This window comes from Harpia harpyja, chromosome 10 (assembly GCF_026419915.1).
Source record: "Harpia harpyja isolate bHarHar1 chromosome 10, bHarHar1 primary haplotype, whole genome shotgun sequence".
Taxonomy (NCBI): Eukaryota; Metazoa; Chordata; class Aves; order Accipitriformes; family Accipitridae; genus Harpia; species Harpia harpyja.
The window spans coordinates 8,283,591-8,304,611 of NC_068949.1; the positions used below are offsets into that span (position 1 = coordinate 8,283,591).

Below are 21,021 nucleotides of genomic sequence, written 5' to 3' on the forward strand. Positions count from 1 at the left end.
TGTTATTCAGCAGATAGTTTGGCAGTTTTGCAAGATAACGCTTATGGAAATATAATCCTGGACCAATTTTATCCCAGTTTGACATTGGCCATGATTTGAAAATTGTCCTGTGTGGAGGAATATAATAATTAAAATGGAACTGTTTATGGCTTGCCCATTTTTCTTCTTACTGTGCTAGTGCCAGTTTTTGCCCAGATGAATTACCCTCACAGCCTAAATCCATTTATACTAAGTAAACCAGACAGAGGAATTTTCAACAGAGAATACGGTACATGAACTAAACTTCAAGAGTATGTCTGTTGTAAAAATAGTTCTTTTCCTTTTTTTTTTTTTTTGTTGGTTTTGGTATTTTTCCAGCTTTGCTAACAAGGGCTTTATTCAACAAATAATTTTTGCTCTTCTCCTGTTATTATAGTAGTTTAATCCATCCTTTTTGCCTTATTTTGTGGAATATTCCTTGCTAAATTTGTGTCACAGCTTATCAATGCTTGCATCTAAACTTACTAGGATAGCTTCATCCCCTGTATTACCCCATCAAAATCAATATGCATTTATACATCACCAAAAAAATAAAAGCCAATATTTTCTAAATAAAGACTTTACGTTCATATTTAGCCCCCCCAAACCACTGGCATGTTCTTCAGAGATGCTCTGCCCCCTGCAAATTCAACAAACATCAGTTCAATAGCAAGCGCAGGCAGGGGAATGCTAAGAGCTTCCCACCCAACATCTCTACCCACATCTCCTACTGGACAAATGACTGCTGGGTTTTTTTAATCAAGCCCCCGCAGAGAGCTGCAGGTGTCAGGTCTGCTGTGCCCCAGCACCGATTTGTGACAAAACCTCCCCCAAAACACCCTGTGCTCTGGCTCGGGTGTTGTTTGAAGCTACACTAAAGCACAAAGCCCCACAAAAGCAGGCCAGATCTTTTAATCCCAAAGTATGTATAAACAACAGCAAGGATGGATTTGAGCTAAGACAGAGGAATTAATCAGAACCCTAGATTTTGGATAAGCTTGAGATGTTTTCTGTCAAGGGTATTTTACTGACCTGTGTTTGTTTATTTATCTCTACACTCAACTTTTTTGGTGCCACTTACAAACTGGTAACAGAATCCAACATGAAAATAAATAGGTAAAGGGTCATGTAAATGTGTCTGAGAAAAACAGCTCCTTGGTTTGGGAGCACTGGGCATATGGGGATATTAATGAAAAGTAATTGTCGTAGAAAAAAGAAAGTATATCTAAGGGAACTATAATACAGAATTAATTAGGTTAGTTCTTTAAAATACATATAGTTAGGCAGTGGGTGCTTATGCCACCTGTCGTGGTTTCAGCCCAGCCGGTAACAAAGGACCACGCAGCCGCTCGCTCACTCCTCCTGCCCCCCTCCGGTGGGATAGGGAGGAGACGGAGGAGAGAAAAGGAAAAAAACCTGGAACCTCGAGGGTTGAGACAAGGGCAGTTTACTGGGACAACACAAAAAAAGGTTACAACAACAACAACGGTACTAATGAAAGAATATACAAAACGAGTGATGCACAGTGCAACTGCTCACCACCCGGAACCCGATGCTCCGCCACCGAAAGTCCCGACCCCTCCCCCCGGCCCGCTCCCCATTTATATACTGAGCATGATGTCACATGGTATGGAATAGCTCCTTGGCTAGTTCAGGTCGGCTGCCCCGGCTATGCCCCCCCACCCCCAGGTTCCTGTAAAAAATTAACTCTATCCCAGCTGAACCCAGGACATTATCCACCCCTTATTCTATACCATCTACATCATGCCCAGATCTTACATTTTCCAATCAACTACTACCACTTTCCTTGTCTTATATATATATATATATGTATATGGACACCCCCCCCCCCCCCACCACACACACAAATAGTATTCCCTTAGTCGATGGGCTATCCCTCCAATGTGTCCATCAATTTTATTTAGTCCATGACTTTGGGGCTCCATCTGTTGTAACAGTTCTTCAGGATAAGAGAGATGGTGTGAGGTGTTAGGTTGTTGTATGCTGCCTCTGGAACTTGTGGCCGGTACACTCTTGGCCTGCAGGTCGAAGAGGTTGATCTTGAGGAAATTGCTGGGCACCAGTTCAAGTTCTATCACTGTTGTACTTGGCTCAGTTTCAAAGTCCATCCTTCAGTCATTTGGGTAATTCTTACAGTAATACCCTTGATATGGCATATAGACACTATAGCTACAATGACATACATTGGCAGGTTATTTAGCAGTTAAATATCATACAGCCTAATTCACTGGCTATTCTCTCCCAAAATCAAATCTCCCTGAGGTACACATCGAACTTCCCCATCCTTCTGCATCACCCACCAGGTGTACCCAGGTCCCTGAGCAAAAACAACCCCTTGGATGGGTTTGTCTCTGCTTGAGGGGGAACTAATCCAGACTGTCTTTCCTAACATACTCCTCATGCGCACTACAGGGACTTTAACCCCTTCTACAGTATGTGGAAGTCTTGGTTGGGCGGGGCCACCCCAATTGGCGGATCCTCTAGTATTAACTAACCAGGTGGCTTTTGTTAAATGTGTATCCCAATGTTTGAAAGTTCCACCCCCCATTGCTCTCAATGTAGTTTTCAGCAGTCCATTGTATCGTTCGATTTTTCCGGAGGCTGGTGCGTGATAAGGGATGTGATATACCCACTCAATGCCATGCTCTTTGGCCCAGGTGTCTATGAGGTTGTTTCGGAAGTGAGTCCCGTTGACCGACTCGATTCTTTCTGGGGTGCCGTGTTGCCATAAAACTTTCTCTTCAAGGCCCAGGATAGTGTTCTGGGCAGTGGCGTGGGACACAGGGTATGTTTCCAGCCATCCAGTGGTTGCTTCCACCATTGTAAGCACATGGCACTTGCCTTGGCGGGTTCGTGGGAGTGTGATATAGTCAATCTGCCAGGCCTCCCACTGTTTATATTTCAGCCATCGCCCTCCACACGACAGGGGTTTTAGCCGCTTGGCTTGCTTAATTGCAGCACATGTTTCACATTCATGGATAACCTGTGCGATAGTGTCCATGGTCAAGTCCACCCCTCGATCACGAGCCCATCTATATGTTGCATCTCTTCCCTGATGGCCTGAAGTATCATGGGCCCACTGAGCCATAAATAGCTCACCCCTACGTTGCCAGTCCAGGTCCACCTGAGACACTTCAATCTTGGCGGCGTGATCTGCCTGCTGGTTGTTTTGATGTTCTTCAGTGGCCCGACTCTTGGGTACATGAGCATCTGCGTGACGTACTTTTACCACTAGCTTCTCTATCCGAACAGCAATATCTTGCCACAGTGCGGCCGCCCAGATGGGTTTACCTCTGCGCTGCCAGTTGCTCTTCTTCCATTGCTGTAGCCACCCCCATAGGGCATTTGCCACCATCCATGAGTCAGTATAGAGATAGAGCACTGGCCACTTCTCTCTTTCAGCAATGTCTAATGCTAGCTGGATGGCTTTCACCTCTGCAAACTGACTCGACTCACCTTCTCCTTCAGCAGTTTCTGCGACTAGTTGTGTAGGACTCCATACAGCAGCCTTCCACCTCCGATGTTTTCCCACAATGCAACAGGACCCATCAGTGAACAGGGCATATTGCCTCTCATTTTCTGGCAGTTTATTATACAGCGGAGCCTCTTCAGCCCGTGTCACCTCCTCCTCTGGCGACATTCCAAAATCTTTGCCTTCTGGCCAGTCTGTGATCACTTCCACAATTCCTGGGCGACTGGGGTTTCCTATGCGAGCTCGTTGTGTGATCAGTGCAGCCCACTCACTCCACGTGGCATCAGTTGCATGATGTGTAGAGGAGACTTTCCCTTTGAACATCCAGCCCAGCACTGGCAGTCGGGGTGCTAAGAGGAGCTGTGTTTCAGTACCAACCACTTCTGAGGCAGCTCGAACTCCTTCATATGCTGCCAATATCTCTTTTTCAGTTGGAGTATAGCGAGCCTCGGATCCTCTGTATCCCCGACTCCAAAACCCCAGGGGTCGGCCTCGGGTCTCCCCAGGTGCTTTCTGCCAGAGGCTCCAGGTAGGGCCATTCTCCCCAGCTGCACTATAGAGCACATTTTTAACATCTTGTCCTGCCCGGACTGGCCCAAGAGCTACTGCATGAACAACCTCCCGCTTAATTTGTTCAAAGGCTTGTCGTTGCTCAGGCCCCCATTTAAAATCGTTCTTCTTCCGGGTAACTTGGTAGAGAGGACTTACAATTTGACTGTAATTTGGAATATGCATTCTCCAAAAGCCCACAACACCTAAGAAAGCTTGTGTTTCCTTTTTATTAGTCGGTGGGGACATAGCTGCTATTTTGTTGATCACACCCATAGGGATCTGACGACGCCCGTCTTGCCATTTTACTCCTAAGAACTGGATCTCCTGTGCAGGTCCCTTGACCTTACTTTCTTTTATGGCAAAACCAGCCTTCAAAAGGATTTGGATTATTTTCTTCCCTTTCTCAAAAACTTCTTCTGCTGTGTTGCCCCATACGATGATGTCATCAATGTATTGCAGGTGCTCTGGAGCTTCACCCTTTTCCAGTGCAGCCTGGATCAGTCCATGGCAAATAGTGGGGCTGTGTTTCCACCCCTGGGGCAGTCGATTCCAGGTGTACTGGACACCCGTCCAACTGAGAGCAAACTGTGGCCTGCACTCCGCTGCCAAAGGAATGGAGAAAAATGCATTAGCAATGTCAATTGTGGCATACCACTTAGCTGCCTTTGATTCCAGTTCATACTGAAGCTCTAACATATCTGGCACAGCAGCGCTCAGCGGTGGCGTGACTTCATTCAGCCCACGATAATCTACTGTTAGTCTCCATTCCCCATTAGATTTCCGCACGGGCCATATGGGACTATTAAAGGGTGAGTGAGTCTTGCTGATCACTCCTTGGCTCTCCAATTGGCAAATCAGCTTATGGATGGGGATCAGGGAGTCTCGGTTGGTGCGATATTGCCGCCGGTGCACCGTCGTGGTAGCAATTGGCACGTGTTGTTCTTCAACCTTCAGCAACCCCACAACCGAAGGGTCTTGAGAGAGACCAGGCAGGGTAGACAGCTGTTCAATCTCCTCCGTCTCCAATGCAGCTATACCAAAGGCCCAATGGTACCCTTCTGGGTCCTTGAAATACCCCCTCCTGAGATAATCTATACCAAGGATGCACGGGGCCTCTGGGCCAGTTGCAATGGGGTGTTTATGCCACTCATTCCCGGTTAGACTCATTTCAGCTTCCAATACGGTTAGCTCTTGGGATCCCCCTGTCACACGAGAGATACAGATGGGTTCTGCCCCTTTATAACTTGATGGCATTAGGGTGCACTGTGCACCAGTGTCTACTAGAGCCTTATATTCCTGTGGGTCTGATGTGCCAGGCCATCGAATCCACACTGTCCAGTAGACTTGGTTGTCCCTCTCCTCCACCTGGCTGGAGGCAGGGCCCCTCTAATCCTGGTTAGAATATCCGTTACTCGCTTTTCGCACACGTGAATCAGAAGTCCCTTCAAGAGGATCAGAAATGGGATCAGCCCATCTACTGTGTCTGGGGGACTGCTCACGGGAAACTGGAGCAGCAGTTTTCCAAGAAGAATCCTCTTTTCTGGTTGCTTTTTCTCGCAATTGCTGTACCCATACATCCAGGACTGAGGTAGGTTTTCCATCCCACTTCCTCATGTCCTCTCCATGGTCACGCAGGTAAAACCACAGGTTAGCCCGTCGTGTGTACTTTCTCTCTCCTCTCTCTTGGGCAGAGGAGTGCTTACTCCCAATAGCTGCGATGCGGGCCTGTACAGGTGGGGAGGAGGACATATCCACTTTGAATTGCTGGAACTCTTGGGACAATTCCTCTACAGCTGAGACACAGGCCCGTAGGGAGGAAGAGAGACTTCCTTCGTATTGCCGGAGCTGGACAGCCAATTCATCCACCGTTTGTCCATAGCCTTCTTTCCAGGACATTACTGCCAATGAGTTGGCATAGGTTGGTGGTGCACTTCGTAGAAACTTCCGCCACATCGGTTGTGTGCATTGGACTTCATCTGGATCTGTGGGTGACTGCGCATTTTCTGGATCATTATAAATCACCTCCAGCACGGCTAATTCCCTCAGGTACTGGATACCTCTCTCCATGGTGGTCCACTTGCCTTGGTGACATGTAACTTCATCCTTGAAGGGGTATCTTTCCTTTACACCTAACAGAAGTCGCCTCCAGAGGCTGAGGACTTGTGTTTTTCTCCCAATCGCCTTGTTGATGCCCCCTTCCCTAGACAGAGATCCCAACTGCTTGGCTTCCTTACCCTCTAATTCCACACTACTAGCCCCATTATCCCAGTATCGGAGCAGCCAGGTAACAATGTGCTCACCTGGGTGGCGGCTAAAATCTTTTCGCATGTCACGCAACTCACTCAGGGATAGAGATCGGGTAATTATTTCAGGTTCTGCCTCTTCCTCCTGTTCTCGTGATGACCCTGGTTCATCTTCACCTCTCACTAAGCGAACTGATTTCTTTGTGTGTTTCTTCTTCTGTACAGGGGCAACTGATACTGGCACAGGTTGGTTCTCTGGTTTAGCTGCAGTATCTGTCACCGGGGTTGGGGTAGCCACGGTGCCTGTTGCCGGGGTAGGGGTAGCCATGGTGCCTGTTGTTGGGGTTGGGGTAGCCACCGTGTCTGTTGTCAGGGTTGAGGTAGCCACGGTGTCTGTTGTCGGGGTTGGGGTAGTCACGGTGCCTGTTGTCCTGTTTTCCATCTTTTCCCCCTTTTCCCCCTGAGGGTGCTGCCTAATATCAAGCAGTGTTTGGTAGATACTGGCCAGGGCCCAGCACAGTGCAGTGACTTGTACATCTTTGGAATAGCCACAGCATTTTTCTTTCAAATATTCTACCACTTCATGAGGGTTCTGTAGTTGTTCAGGAGTGAACTTCCAAGCCACTGGAGGTGAGAAGTTCTCTAGATACCTGCCCATATCCTCCCACATGCCGTGCCACCCATGAATATCCAGCTTTGGGGCAGATCTCTGGGTGGTACTCTTAAAGAGCCTTTTTGTAGCCCTAAACAAGACCTGAAACATATTCAGGAGGCATAGCACTAACAGCACACTGGCTTGCGCATCCCAAGGATATTCAAAATTCTCAAAAGCTGTTGTAATTAGTTGGAAGGAGAGAAGGGAGGCGAATGGACGGTGGGAAGTATCCCCCCCTAACTTCCCCATGGATTGAGTGTAATTACCAATAAAATCCGATAGAAGGTGCCCGAAGTATGGAAATTATATCACTGCCTCATACAGATACCAGCTTAACCTCATGACCAGTGATGTCATCATTTCACAAGTCGACATTGCCCAGTACAGCAAAATGATAATCCCAATCACTCTCCCAGAGGTGAGAAACGTAACTCCAGGCAATACATAGAGCATATAAGAACTTACAAAACACCACCATGTAAACAAATGAATCAACATTGTGACTAACATCTATTTATCTAATATAAGAAACGCGTATGACAAATTTGTTTCAACACGCTCTGGCCAGATCTGTCGTTATCTCAACCCTTCCTGCCCCACATTGGGCGCCAAAAAGGACTGTCGTGGTTTCAGCCCAGCCGGTAACAAAGGACCACGCAGCCGCTCGCTCACTCCTCCTGCCCCCCTCCGGTGGGATAGGGAGGAGACGGAGGAGAGAAAAGGAAAAAAACCTGGAACCTCGAGGGTTGAGACAAGGGCAGTTTACTGGGACAACACAAAAAAAGGTTACAACAACAACAACGGTACTAATGAAAGAATATACAAAACGAGTGATGCACAGTGCAACTGCTCACCACCCGGAACCCGATGCTCCGCCACCGAAAGTCCCGACCCCTCCCCCCGGCCCGCTCCCCATTTATATACTGAGCATGATGTCACATGGTATGGAATAGCTCCTTGGCTAGTTCAGGTCGGCTGCCCCGGCTATGCCCCCCTGCCTCCCAGGTTCCTGTAAAAAATTAACTCTATCCCAGCTGAACCCAGGACACCACCCTAAAAAAAATTCTGGGTAAATCAAATCAGAAAGTCAAAGCAGTATGTTAGTAATCAATACTCTTCAGACTCTCCAGAAGATTAATAAATTAAAAAATAAAGTTCTCTATCAGAATCACAAATACTGAATATTATCATGTCAGTTTTCAGAAAAGGGACCAGGGAAGGTGGGTCAGGAAGACTAATTTGTGGGTTGCCCAGATCCTGAACGGGCTCTGATGGATCTAAAAACTGCAGCATTTTTCCTATTTCTACGTGCCAGAGTGGGAAAAGGAAAAAAACCCTGGAGGAGACCATGGACACAAACTCACGGAGTTTTACTTCTTACATAGGGTGTTTCTGGAGAGTAGATTTTGAGGATGCACATTTTGAGCATCCAGGTTGAGACTCCTTGAACGGGCCTGATTTTGTAAGATGTTGGGATCATACCCTCTGAGGTGGAATCTTGTAGGCACCCAAAAATGTAATGATTGAACATATGGGTCAAAAGGTTTCCAATTTTAGTACAGGCAAGCTATATTCATTAGACATATTAAACTGCTACTGCTTATATGACTTTTATGCAATTTTCAGCTGATACTGCCTTAGAGCTGACTCTCAACTTCTGGCCAAATAACACACTCAGCATGGCAAAACCTTCATCCTAAAAGGCCCTTTCTTGGTCTCAGTCACCAGTTACAACTGCACCAACAGCCTAGCACCGAGACTCAGTCCTGCTGCTGTATCTGATTCCCACCCATGAGTCCTCCCAACCATTCCCCACCCATGAGTGCTCCCAACCTTCCAACCCAGGATTCTACTCAAGGAATGGAAGGAGAACAAATCTGAGCTTTGAAAGGTTTTGAAGGGGCCTCTTACTTTAGCATCTCTTGCCTACTATAATTTTTCTTTTCCTGGGCTCTAATCTCATTCAAAATACTGCAAGTCCTTCTTCCAACATTCAAATTATACTCCTCTAGTCCTTGCTGGAGTGCCCAATCGCACAGAGCTTTCATTTCACTTGACCTCCTCCTCATTGGCACCTCTCTCCATGCCCTTCCTGCGGTCCACATCTTCATCTTTATGTATTTCAGCCCATTTCTTTCACAGCTAATTCCACCTGGCAACACCACAATTCTTCTTGCTTGAATCAACCTGTCCTTCCCCATTCTCTAACAATGCTCTTCCTCTTAAATCCTCCTTTTCTAACGCAAATCAACTCATCCGTGTGCTTCGCCCTTCTAACCAAATTATTTCTGTCTGTTTAGACTGAAAGCACTGTGCAAAGCAGGCAAAGCACGTAAGTGCTCACTTACATGTGCAAATAAAAATAATTACAAGCCTCTTGCTTTTAGCCAGCCATGTATAAGGTAGCAGTACATTCTCAGGTACATACGGTGCCATTATACAAAGTTATCTAAAGAAGCGCTTTGGCAAATGTTGCACATATTCATGATATAGCTGATTTGTATTTTAGCAACACAAGCTTGGTTTCATCTAGAGAAAACCAGTGCAAGAACAATATGAGGAAAATCAAGAATTCCTACAGCTTTGCAATGGTGTGGTGGCACGTGCAAAGGAATACTATTTGAATTAAAATCACAAAAAAGAAAAGCAGTGAAGCAAGCGGGTTCAGTGTGTCTCTACTAGCTTTAGAATGACCTCACTGCTTCTTCTGGACTTGCATTTGCAAGATTCAATTCAATGGCTGAGCTCTAGCAAGCTGTTGGAAGCCAGACTCTCTTGAAGGGGATCCTTCTGATGGAGAGAACAACAATTTGTTGGCATCTTCTTAAATTCTAGCTTCAAAGCCCTTTTTATTCTGGTCAAAGAATTTCCAGAGTGCCTTTAAAATAGGTAACAAATATTTCTATCCCACCTTTGCTGTCGCAAATGAATAAAAAAAATCATGCAACTAGTGTAACAACCCAGATTTGGGCTTAGAACTTGGATCTTTTTGGTTTTAGACTTTTCTCCCAAGAGAAGGGGACTCTGGACAGAATACTGTATTTTCAGAGGCAATACCAAAGTTCAGTGATGAAAGCTAATTTAATATCTCAGACAGATTTCACTGAAACCTAAGCATCACATAGGTTTTTGAGCATACTTCTTAAGACATAGCTCCTTCAGGCCACAAGAAAATTAAAGCAAAACACAGAAATTAATTCCTAGCCGGAAGAGTTGACCAGAGTACCTTAACTATTCTTACATTTTCTTCTCCTCAGCAGAAAACCGGAGCTGAAATCCAGCATAAAAATGAAACCGAGAAAACCCGAATAGAAACGCGGGCTGCATAAATACAGCTGTACAACCTGCCAAGGTCGAGATAACCAGGCAGCAAAGCTAATAGTTATAAGGGTCTTGTGTGTGCAGGGGGAAAATAAAAGGTTATAACTAAGGCATCGAGGTCCCAGTTTGGCATCAAAGTCTGAGAAAGTCGGCAGTCAAAAAACTAGCAGTGATAAAGCCGAGAAATTACTGCTGGGAACACTCATATACCAGCAAGCCACAAATGTGTATTTCATGAGCTTTGGCAGACAGGGATAAAGGCTCAGCTTCGATGAATTATAAATGCTACAAAATTTAGAGGATTTGTCATGCTAACTAGACTGTTGTTTTATAAAGTAACACTGGGCCCTTAAGGTACTTCTCTACGGAGTGAGAGCTGCTTTATCACCTCTTGAATAACCCCCCAGTCCCTTAGTACCCCATTTTCCTATATAAAAAAAATACCAGTCTAAACCAGTAAGGGGTTGCATCCTTAGCGATGCAGGGATGTCCATGGGGATGCAGAGTGCATGCCAGGCTTGCAACCCAAACGTGTTTATCATAGGACAGTTAACTGCTCCAATAAGAGGTTTCTTCCTAAGAAAATAAGGGAAAAAATAAAAATAGGGGATTTAAAAAAAAAAAAGTGTCTTGTTTTTTCTTCTTTTTTGGCACATGCAAAACATCCAAAATTAAAGATTGAAGGTTTCCTTAAAAAGAATTAATTCTTCCATTAATATTCATGGATCTGATTTCAGTATCTGTCCTATACATAGCTTAACTCCTACAAGCATTTAAATACTTGTAAAATAAAGGTTCCAATTCTTTCCAGTGAAGCTTAACTCTGAACTCAAAGCCACGCAGTTATATTTACAGAAAGAATGTGTCAGGCAGGAAAAAAAAAAAAAAACAAAAAAGGGAAAGCTCTAATAGCTTTCTCAGGGAAAGAAGAACAGGTCCTTAACCAAAATGTTTTAATAGGAAACAAACCCGAAATATGTATAAGCAAGAGAAAGTCATGTACATATTACATAAACTCAAATTTCCCTTAAATTTACTTCATCAATGCCAAGGCAAGCCCAACAGGAGGAAGGAAAACAAAAAAATAATTAGAGAGCCAGCCCAATTAGTATTTCGAAGTCCCTGGAGCATTTCTCAACTGCTGTAAGCCTGCAGAGTGTTGGCGGAGCATTTCCAGCACCTCTGACTAGTCCATCCTCTGAACCCTCAACCTTTATTTCTCTGTAACTCCTTTTTTTTTCCCCTTGCAAATTCTGCATAATGCCAACTTGTTAACTCTTGGATCCTTGCCTCAGACAACTGCCAGCTTCTGGTCTATTGTACAGTGTCAAATAAGAGTTTTCAGGATCAGGAGCACCCTTATTTTCAACAATACCTGGGATTTTTTTTTTCAAATATTTTTTGTGATTAACACAAAATTAAGGAGCTGAACTAATAGTTGTTGGGTTTTTTTTAAAAATGTAACTGGTTTGTTACAAACTAATACAGCATACTAGAAAACTTTTGCAACAAGCAGACCTGTGTAATCATCTGTTTTCCTTTATAATCCTCATTTTCTCACTAAGAACTTAAAGGGATCACATTGAGTTCAACTAAATAACATTGGAAAGGGCTAGCTCTCACCTGTGAGAGCTACAGCCCATCCAGGCAACTCTTTCCCTTCATGTTTCTATATCACATAACATCATGTAACATTAGGAAGGCTGGAGAGAATGGGTTTAAATAGCATTTTTGATAGATTAGGGAGTCAAAACATGGCTTTTGAAATGAATGTAACTCTAAAGAGATTTAAAACAATTTCTAGGCTAGATCTGTGAAACTAGCATGAAGGTTTCTGGCCATCGACAAGCCAAGAGCCATCCCAGTGACACCAGTGACTTGTCTGGGCTCCTGGTGCAGCCCTGTTTTAGGAAGCAGCAATGGGAAGAGGCTGTCAGGTCTCATTTCTGACTTACCTCCAACCCAAGATCTCCAAAATGAGCCATTTATGATACGTGGTCACTGGCTCTGCTTCCCTGTGTGGCTGGCCAGGTAGATCAGCAGAAAATAAAGTATTACTCCGAAAGCATGGGAGACCCACGCAATCTCTCAGCCACTTTCAAATGTGAAGTAAAATATATCAACTTAGATCACTATGGATTGGTAAGTACTGCTGCCTCCCCCCCATATAAACCAACACCTTGATTTAAAAGCAATTCAGACAATGCAGACAGAATAGAAGCCTTGAATTTATCTTGATTTTAGGAAGAGCAAGAACTTCAACATCTGAACTGGGATCAGGTAGTGAACACTGCATCTTGCTCCCATCCTTAAGCTCTCCATTGCCATCAACATTACCATCATCTTCAAGTACTTCAGGTTTTAATACTTAGGGTGAAAGCCTAAGCACATCTAGAATATAGCTGGAAGTGGAAAGACATACTAAATTTACAGCACTGGAGTAAAACAACAGAAATCAGATTTCTTAGAAAAATGTTACTCAAGTATAAATGAAAGCTGTTTGGCGGGTCCAAACTAGATGTAGATATAATGAATATCCAATGTACATCGAGCATACTGAAATCTAGGTATCAAACAGTCAGAGCCCTTTATTAACTGTTACCGTCCCACCAAACTATCAATTCCCCTTAGAAAAAATATAAAATTGAAATTAAGTTGTTTAAAAAAACCAAACCAAACCCTAAACAAGGCCAGTTTCAATGCAACACCACAGCCAGATTTTAATCCAATGCTGTACTGCTCTTTGTCTAAATGGCCTTCATGTGTTTAGGTTAAAATCAATCTCAGCATACAGAGAAGCTTAAATCTTTCACAAAGTATCTTTTCCAACCTAAATTAACACAAGTCCTGGAAGCTCTTCCTCCCTTTAAAGTCCTCCTATGTGGCTCATCAGCACAACAAATGCCTCTCTCCTGGAGATCCCCATGTTGCCCGGTAATAGCAGCTTCTATAAAAACCTTTTTTTCTCCCTTTCTTCTATTGCCAATTTTACTTAAAGCTAAGAAAAAATCCTAGTGCCAAGGGGAAAAAAATGTATACTCAGTGGGCTTGATAGGGTAAGACACTGATGAGCCTCCCTGATGTGCTCAACATACCCTACAGAACTAGCAGAGGCGCAGAGCACCCCATGATCAAGTCAGATTATGCTCTAAAAAAAGCAAATATCCTGCTTTATGAAGTCCTCTGTCCCGTGTAGAATGCCAATGTGCTGCCCCAGCCTTGAGTGGAGAAACACCCCATGTAATTAAAGCTCTCTTAAGAAGTAATTGGATTTTTATGAGACCAATCTTGCGTTGAATATTGACAAAATTAGAAACAGTGAGGCATTAGCTACAACAACAAATTTTGACAATAACTGCTTTTTCAAGTCACTGTGCTCCCCAACACCAAAACTGCAAGTCCTCACCAACCCAAACCTCCCACTGATACAAGACCAAACAAATGGGCTTGTCTGAGCACATGTACAAACCCGATCAGGTGCTCTCAGCGATCACCCAATACCATCCCTCTCAGAAAAGTTGTGTGCATTTAATTTCTACCACTAGCCATTACACAAGTGTAGCACCACACACTGCATTTGCTTTCTCCTTCTTTTCTTCTTTGTTTGCAATGGTGACATCATGGCTAGAACGAGGTGCGGGTGTCTGAAATCTGAATTTCTGTACCTCATCCTTCCCAGAGAGGTTTCCATCGCAACCCTCCATTGTGCACAGAAAGGACTCACAGCTCATAAACTCACAGTATTCCACTAATGGGAGGAAAAAACAGCTTTCTCACTTCCCAACACTATACCCAAAAAGCCAAATCTTTGTTTAGTGGGAACAACCAAAGCAGAGCAGCTCAGATGGACACCCCTGCAAGGGTGGCCAGATGCATGCGCAATAGCTGGGCACTGTGCAGGACCTAGCCTTGTGCCACCATCATCTGTGCCAACCACAAGAGCTTCAGATGCCTTGCCCCGCTTTCAGCACTCTTCGCGTGCCACCACATTGTGACAAAGTCCTCCTCCACAGCACTCTAAGGCACACCTCACCCACCGCAGAGAAAACAGGAGCTTTGCAACTTCAGACACCCATGTTTGGGCGAAGGCTTTGGTCCACTGACCTTTCTTTGTCAGTAGCCAACTTCACCTGGAGCTTCTGCTCGCGACCACCATCAAAGACTGAGAAGTTTTTAAAGCCTGACCAAGTGTTGACACAGGCTTCATGGAGAAACCTCGATGCTGGAGACAAACCCAATGGTTAAACTTCAGAAAACCTCATTTTTCCTCCAGCTGGATGCCTTTGACTGCTGTGTTTATACTGAGAACATTTGGAAAAGGGAGGAAAGTAGACTGTGTGTTTGGAGTGCTACGTAACCCATGTCAGCTGTCGCACCAAGAGGCCAAAACCCTGCCAAAGGTCATGTCAGGGGAGCAGAAACACAAAGGTGTCTTTGAAATGAGGACTTTTACTCCCTGCAGCCAGGTTTGCAGCACATAAACCACTGAGGGTAACACAGGTTTGATGACAGAGCTCAATGTATAATCCATCTCCCCCAAGGTGTTTGTTTGGTTTTTTTTTTTAAATACATCTAAACATGTTATTTTGCTGGTGGTTTAAAAAAAATATTCACAGAACCATCAGCAAAACTCTAAACATAAGCAGCCTTCAAAATACTTTTGTTTCTCTTCTGGACTTTCTGCCTTAAACTTTTTTTCAAGTCTGAAATGACAACAGCAATGCTGACAAAATAGAATTTAAAAAAAAAAAAAGTTAGTTTGCTGAAAAACGCTGCAAAACCAAGCAAGTTAATGTTGGTCTTCTGTATTGAATTCCTTAGGAATCATAAAACTTTGTTTCCCTGGTTTTACTATGTGTCACACTCCCATGAATTATCTAAAAATGCTGCTCCTTGAAACAGCTGAAGGGCAAAATTATCACACTGTGGTCCTCCCCTTATTTATCCTGTGAATCAAAGTGCAGCAGGTGGGTCTGATTTTTGACACTCAAGATGTCTCAATATCCCTCCAAACAGCAGCTTAATTAAAGTTAAGCAAGTGGGAAATTACAAAGAGAAAGACACACAGTTGATGGGAAGCGAGGGTTAACGCATGCCTTTTAATTCAACATCATTACGGAGGACAGGGTTGGGAAAGCAGATGAGGAAGGATAAACCCAACAGACAGGGAATGCTGTGCAGCAGCTTGTCCCATGTCCACCTGCCACCATATGTTGGGAGACAAGGAAGACAAGACAGACTGGCCCATTTTCGGGTATCACAGCAGGAATTAGTACATTATTAGCACACCTCCATCATCCCAAATGGTTGTGAACTTGAGCTGGAAACCTGCAGATGACTCTACAGCAACCTGGGGTTGCAAACCCTGATCTTCAGATTCACCTGGCTCTAACTGAGCTGCAGTCTTCCGCAGGAGATTTTTCTTTTTCTCACTCATGGATTACAAACTTACTCTTCCTTCTTAAAAATCAAGCTATTTGAATTCAAACTGGATATTTGAATATATATTTTAAATTCAAAGCTGTTTTGTAATAGTTATAGGAGACTGTCACCTTGGTAAAGCCTTGTGGTGAACATTTTGTACTGCACTGGTTCACTGTGGCTTCTTACTGTGTTCTGACTGTGACAGCAATGAGAAAACAACATGCTCCTGGGCACGTTTTGGACAGTCTGGGTGTCTTCTCTAATTGTGGTGTCTTCTGCAGTTTACAGGTCGCTTCTGAGTCCCACAAAAGCATCCCCTGAACAGTAATAGTCTTAATGCACCTAAAGGGACTATTTGCGTGTGGATGCTCAGGTCCAGCATATGGAATAATACAAATCACTCTAAACAGGGGGTTTATCTGTCCTCGACTGAGGTTGTCTTTGCATGCTCATGAGAAAGTAGTTAAGAATCTGATAATAAAACAAGCTACAGATCAAACAAGGAGCAACTGGTATACTAAGAAATGCCTTTTCCTTAGACTAAAAAAAAAAGTTGGTGGCATACCTCCTAATATCAAGATACAATATGTGCTTCTGAGAACTTGGTCACATTGATTGCTCCAGGTGAGAGGAATATAACAGGATGTATGGGAGCAAAGAGGTATATATTCAATAATTATTTCATTGGAGCAAAAGCAAGTACAGCCTACACCTACGCCACTGGATACAAAACAAAATGAATATAACAGCAGTCCTACAACAGACCACTGCTGGTTCTGAAATGTAAAAATGCAGTAAGTGTTCCTAATTTGAAGTTCTTTGGTTAAATGATTGCTTTAATTTCCTGGTTGTTTCTTTGGGGGTTTGGCACTACTGTTCCATGAATCTGAAATTTCACCGTGCTGTACAGAGAGCCAGCGGGGAGGGAGCATGCAACACGGGTAGGGATGGAGCTGGGGCTGGTAACCTCCTTCTCTTCCTTTTTCTCAAAATCTCCTCCAATTTCAGTGTCCCACAGACATACATCCCTGAATTGGGCTGGTACCAGTCCTCTCCCATATGTGCTACCAGGCTGTACCCACCAACACTGCTGGGGACAAGGCAAGATAGGTGATGGAAATAAGGTTATAGAAATGGAAGTTGTGGAAGACAGAAACTCAACGTACTCAGTTTAGAGCAAAAGACAAATCTCCAAACTGTGGTTTATCCAACGCTGACCAGAGGTCTGTGAAACAGGCTGAATTTTCACCATGAATTCAAGGCTTCTGCATTGACCTGTAAATACGACATTACAGTTGTGATCATTCAGGAGCTTCCTGAAGGTTGACTTCTCGCATGGAAAGAAGCGGCAGCACCACAGCTCTGGCATTTCCATGACCCAGAGTGCACAGCTGGTCAGTTCAGTTTCCTTTTACACCATAAAAGTTAAGGTCTTAATACCAGAACATCCAACCTTAACACAACTCTCCTCACGGTAATAAACAGTGGATAAATAGTGGATAAACTTGTAACTTTTGTGAGATACATACTCAAACAAGATTTATTAGGTTTGACGCTAAACAAACACGTCTCATCAAAGTCGTCCCCCAAACCAAGCAATACTAAAGAAAAGGGCACGAAGTAGGGATAAACTTCAGTAGTATCATCTTCTAGTCACGAAAAACACAACATTGTCTTTTTAGCTCTGATTTTATCATTTTTCTTCTAGATTCCACTGGACTTCAAGCTAGTGCTCATCAAGTGTAATTTTCAGGGATACATAAAAGGCAATACAATGTATAAGGAACCGTATTTGGAAAATGTTGGCTCAGGTTCCTGCATTCAAAAGGGAAGACGCATGAGATGAGATGGAAGGAGCTTTTGGCCCTTTCCTTGTCCCACTCCTGAGCATCCTCCTCACCACCCAAGGCAGTGGGCGGCACTGTTACAGGAGGAAATGCCTTTTCTGTGCTCCCCATGCCTTTTTCAAATGAACAATTTTCTGCCGGGGATTCTTCTCTCTTCTGTACTCCTCAAAAGGCTGTGAAGAGTCCTGTGGTGAAAGGAGGCTCCTCTGTCCCCTCCCATATAATCACAAGGTTTGATTAACTCCTCCTTTGCTGGAACCTTCTGATCCAGCATGACTAAAAATTTCTCAGCCAGGGCACAAGTCCTGCTGTCACCTTCAAGTTTCTTTCCCAGCCTGGGAAAAGAAAAACCAACAGTTTTGAGCAAACCTGAGCATGTTCAGGGACTCTTGAATGCCCACGGGATTGGCTGAATAGTAGAAACTGTCCTGTGTAGATGAAGATTTGTTGAGCTTCAAAGATTTTTATACAGCCACCTCTACGACAAAAGGATGTTGCAGAATATCAAGTAGATGATGAGACATCTAAAGACTGAGTCAGGATGATTTGGACTGGATGAGTCCATTAAGTTTTGTAATGAGGACCTGAGATACTGTTTTGATTCCTAAATGCACCATGCACTTTTAAGGGGGAAAGAGGAGGAAAGAGAATCTAAAAAAAGCATTATTTAGTTTAATGCATTATTGCTAAAGAAATTTCCTGCCTTAATTTGTTCTAAAAGTAGACACAAGGCATTAGAAACCAGATTTTAATTCTCATTCCATCCCCACTGTTACTGTAATGCAGTCTGACAACCATTTTTGGAGAGCAATCAGGCTTCCTAAGTTGCAAACAGCCTGGGAGGCCACCACCTCTCAGCTACTTTTTCTCCGCGGTGCCGAGGCAAACATCTGTTTCTCTGTTTCTGCCTGGAAAACAGCTCGAGTCGTAAAATGCTGTCACCAGCTGGTGCAGGGGCCACCACTGTCCTGACCCTTGAGCCTGACATAGTCCCTGCCTCCCCCCACCCCCGACTCCGGGTCAATGACAACCTCCTTGAGTAGGAGCACATAGGGCAGAGGTTCAGGAGATGCCCAAGCTGTGCCTGCAGCCCAACATCTTTTTGTAAAGGAAACTTGTAGGAATATAGCAGAAGCTCAGAAGTGCTAATTTTTGGAGGCGCGGCCACTGGAAGCACGTCATCTATCCACATACATACATAGCAAAGATTGACATGAAAATGTAAGAGGAGAAAGAGGAGATGAAGTGGGTGGCAGTGGGTGAAAAGGATGACTGGAGATCCTGATGCTCTTGGAGAAAGACCACATGTAAAGATGCTCGAGGGATGAAAAAGGGCAAAAGGAAGGATGAGGGGATCAGAGAAGGAAGCTCAGCCCTGCCACCACACATTGATTTGGTATCATGAGAGGCCACCAGAAGAGATCAACTGCAGAAGTGGTGTCAGTGGGGGAGAGCTTCATTTCCTTAAGTGCAAAGAAACAGGAAAAGAGAAATAAAAGTAGATTAATGGGCAGGATGATCTGAGAAAAAACAGGAATTTCAGACGGATGAGAAATGGAGGGAGGATGCTGAAAAAGCTGAAAAGTTAAAAGATATACAGATGGGGATGAAGAGGGTGAAAGGTTAAGACAAACCTCAAACACGAAGAGGGAGAACTCGAGGTAGTTCAAGGATTAAGTGAGCACAGAGATGATACAGGGTGGGTGAGAGCAGTACACTGGGACAGGCTAAGGAGAAATGGGAGAAGAGCTGTAGCAAAGAGGGTTGCTCAGGAAGATGAGAGAGGAACCAATATGGAAAAAAAGAGGATTTATTCCCATGAGAGATGACGGTGATAACAAGACAGCAAATTAGTCGGGTGAAAGTTGATAGCGGTATTAGGCTACAAATCAAGCTGTCAATGAATTGGGATAGAAAAACCAACACTTTGCTTGCTAGCTAAAATAATAACCGATTCACAGATAATTGATGTGAAATGGGGAGAATTAACTGAGCAGTAAGTAATTAGAAAAAGGATACCTAGGCAGAGTAGAAGTAATTAATCAGTTACCCTGACTAAAAATTAGCAAACAGTAAAACCAAGTAAAATTAAAAAAAAAAAAAAAATTATACAGCAAGTTGCATGGAGTTGATGCTGACTCGGGGGTGGGGGGGGTAGAGATCAAAATGCCAGTTGAAAATTGGAAGTATTAACACGAGACAAAAGTTTGCATGCCCATGACCAGTTGCACTCATTTAGTTTTGAGTATAAGCTTTTGTAGGATTGAAATTTCTATTTGAACAACCCCAGCCCCATGACATTTCCAGCCTACTTTGAACATTAACATGTTCCTGTGACTCAGATATTGCTTCATTTCAATAGACTGTTTGGGAAGGCAAAGGTGCTTTGTTTTTTAAATCCAAAGTTTGAAAGGTCTCCCTCAGCAACATGACAGCGTATCAACTTCGACAGCTTTGTTTTGAGGAAATACAACCAGAAACAATATCACACTATGTCACTGCACCATAAAGCGTCTCTCCAATAGCAAGCAACTTAAGTATGCGGGTTTTTAATTAGATTTCATTGAAATGCAAGAAAAGTAGCTGCCTTTCTCTCCTCCTTTTCTGAATAGCTCTGATTTGTTTTTCTCTTTATAATGGAAGAATGCATGTGGAACACTAATTTCCCTCCGTAAATCCAAAGACCGGTTCCACAACTATTAAAATGGCAATCAATTCCTTGCAAAAATGAAATTGGAAGTAAACAAAGTAAATCACCATATTTGTTTCATATATTTTTCTTAATTTGCTCTAAATTTTGTATGCTTATTCAGACAAGTTATTTGCATTGCCATGAAGATCCAAACTAATTTACTAATCTATCATGAGGAATAAAAAAAGCATATTAATTGACTATATTCAGCCACTCTTCAAGTAACCTGTAATGAAATATATTTTCTTTTTGTGGTCTGAATCAAAGAGGAGACTCTACCTTGCCATATGCAAATGCTCTTTAAATTGTCTCTAGAAACTGACTTTACTGGAAGCAAAATTATGAAAAGCATTTGATTTAGCCAGTCTCTACACAGTTTTACTGAAACAGGTAATTTGCCCAATTCAAACGTCAGAATTCACCAGTTGCTTCTAGTTTGGCAACTTCAGGGGTTTGTGTAGGTGACAACCAACACATAAGCCTTGCAGCACCAGATGAATTAAACACTATCACAGCTTATACTCCCCTTTTATACCTCCATGGATTTTGGCTGTTGCTAGAAAATATTCTCGTTTTCCCTTGATTTCTCTCATTAACTGCACAAAGGAAAAAAAAAGCAGAGTTTATCAGCCTGCATGCATACAAATGCAGACTCCGCTCCCAGTCTGCCAACAAGCACTCTGGATTACAAGGAATTTTGGAAGTGAATTACACTGAAGAAACCAAGATAAAATGTTTGCCTGAAATATATTTATTAAAGCAGCAAGTGAACTTCT

The 21,021-nt window shown here is 43.5% G+C and overlaps 1 protein-coding gene across 2 annotated transcripts in view; it reads right to left on the bottom strand.

Annotated features, from left to right (window-relative positions):
• The window catches only part of PRKG1 (protein kinase cGMP-dependent 1), a 534,317-nt gene that overhangs the window by 130,436 nt on the left and 382,860 nt on the right, over positions 1–21,021 (bottom strand). The gene's annotated exons all lie outside the window — the stretch shown is intronic.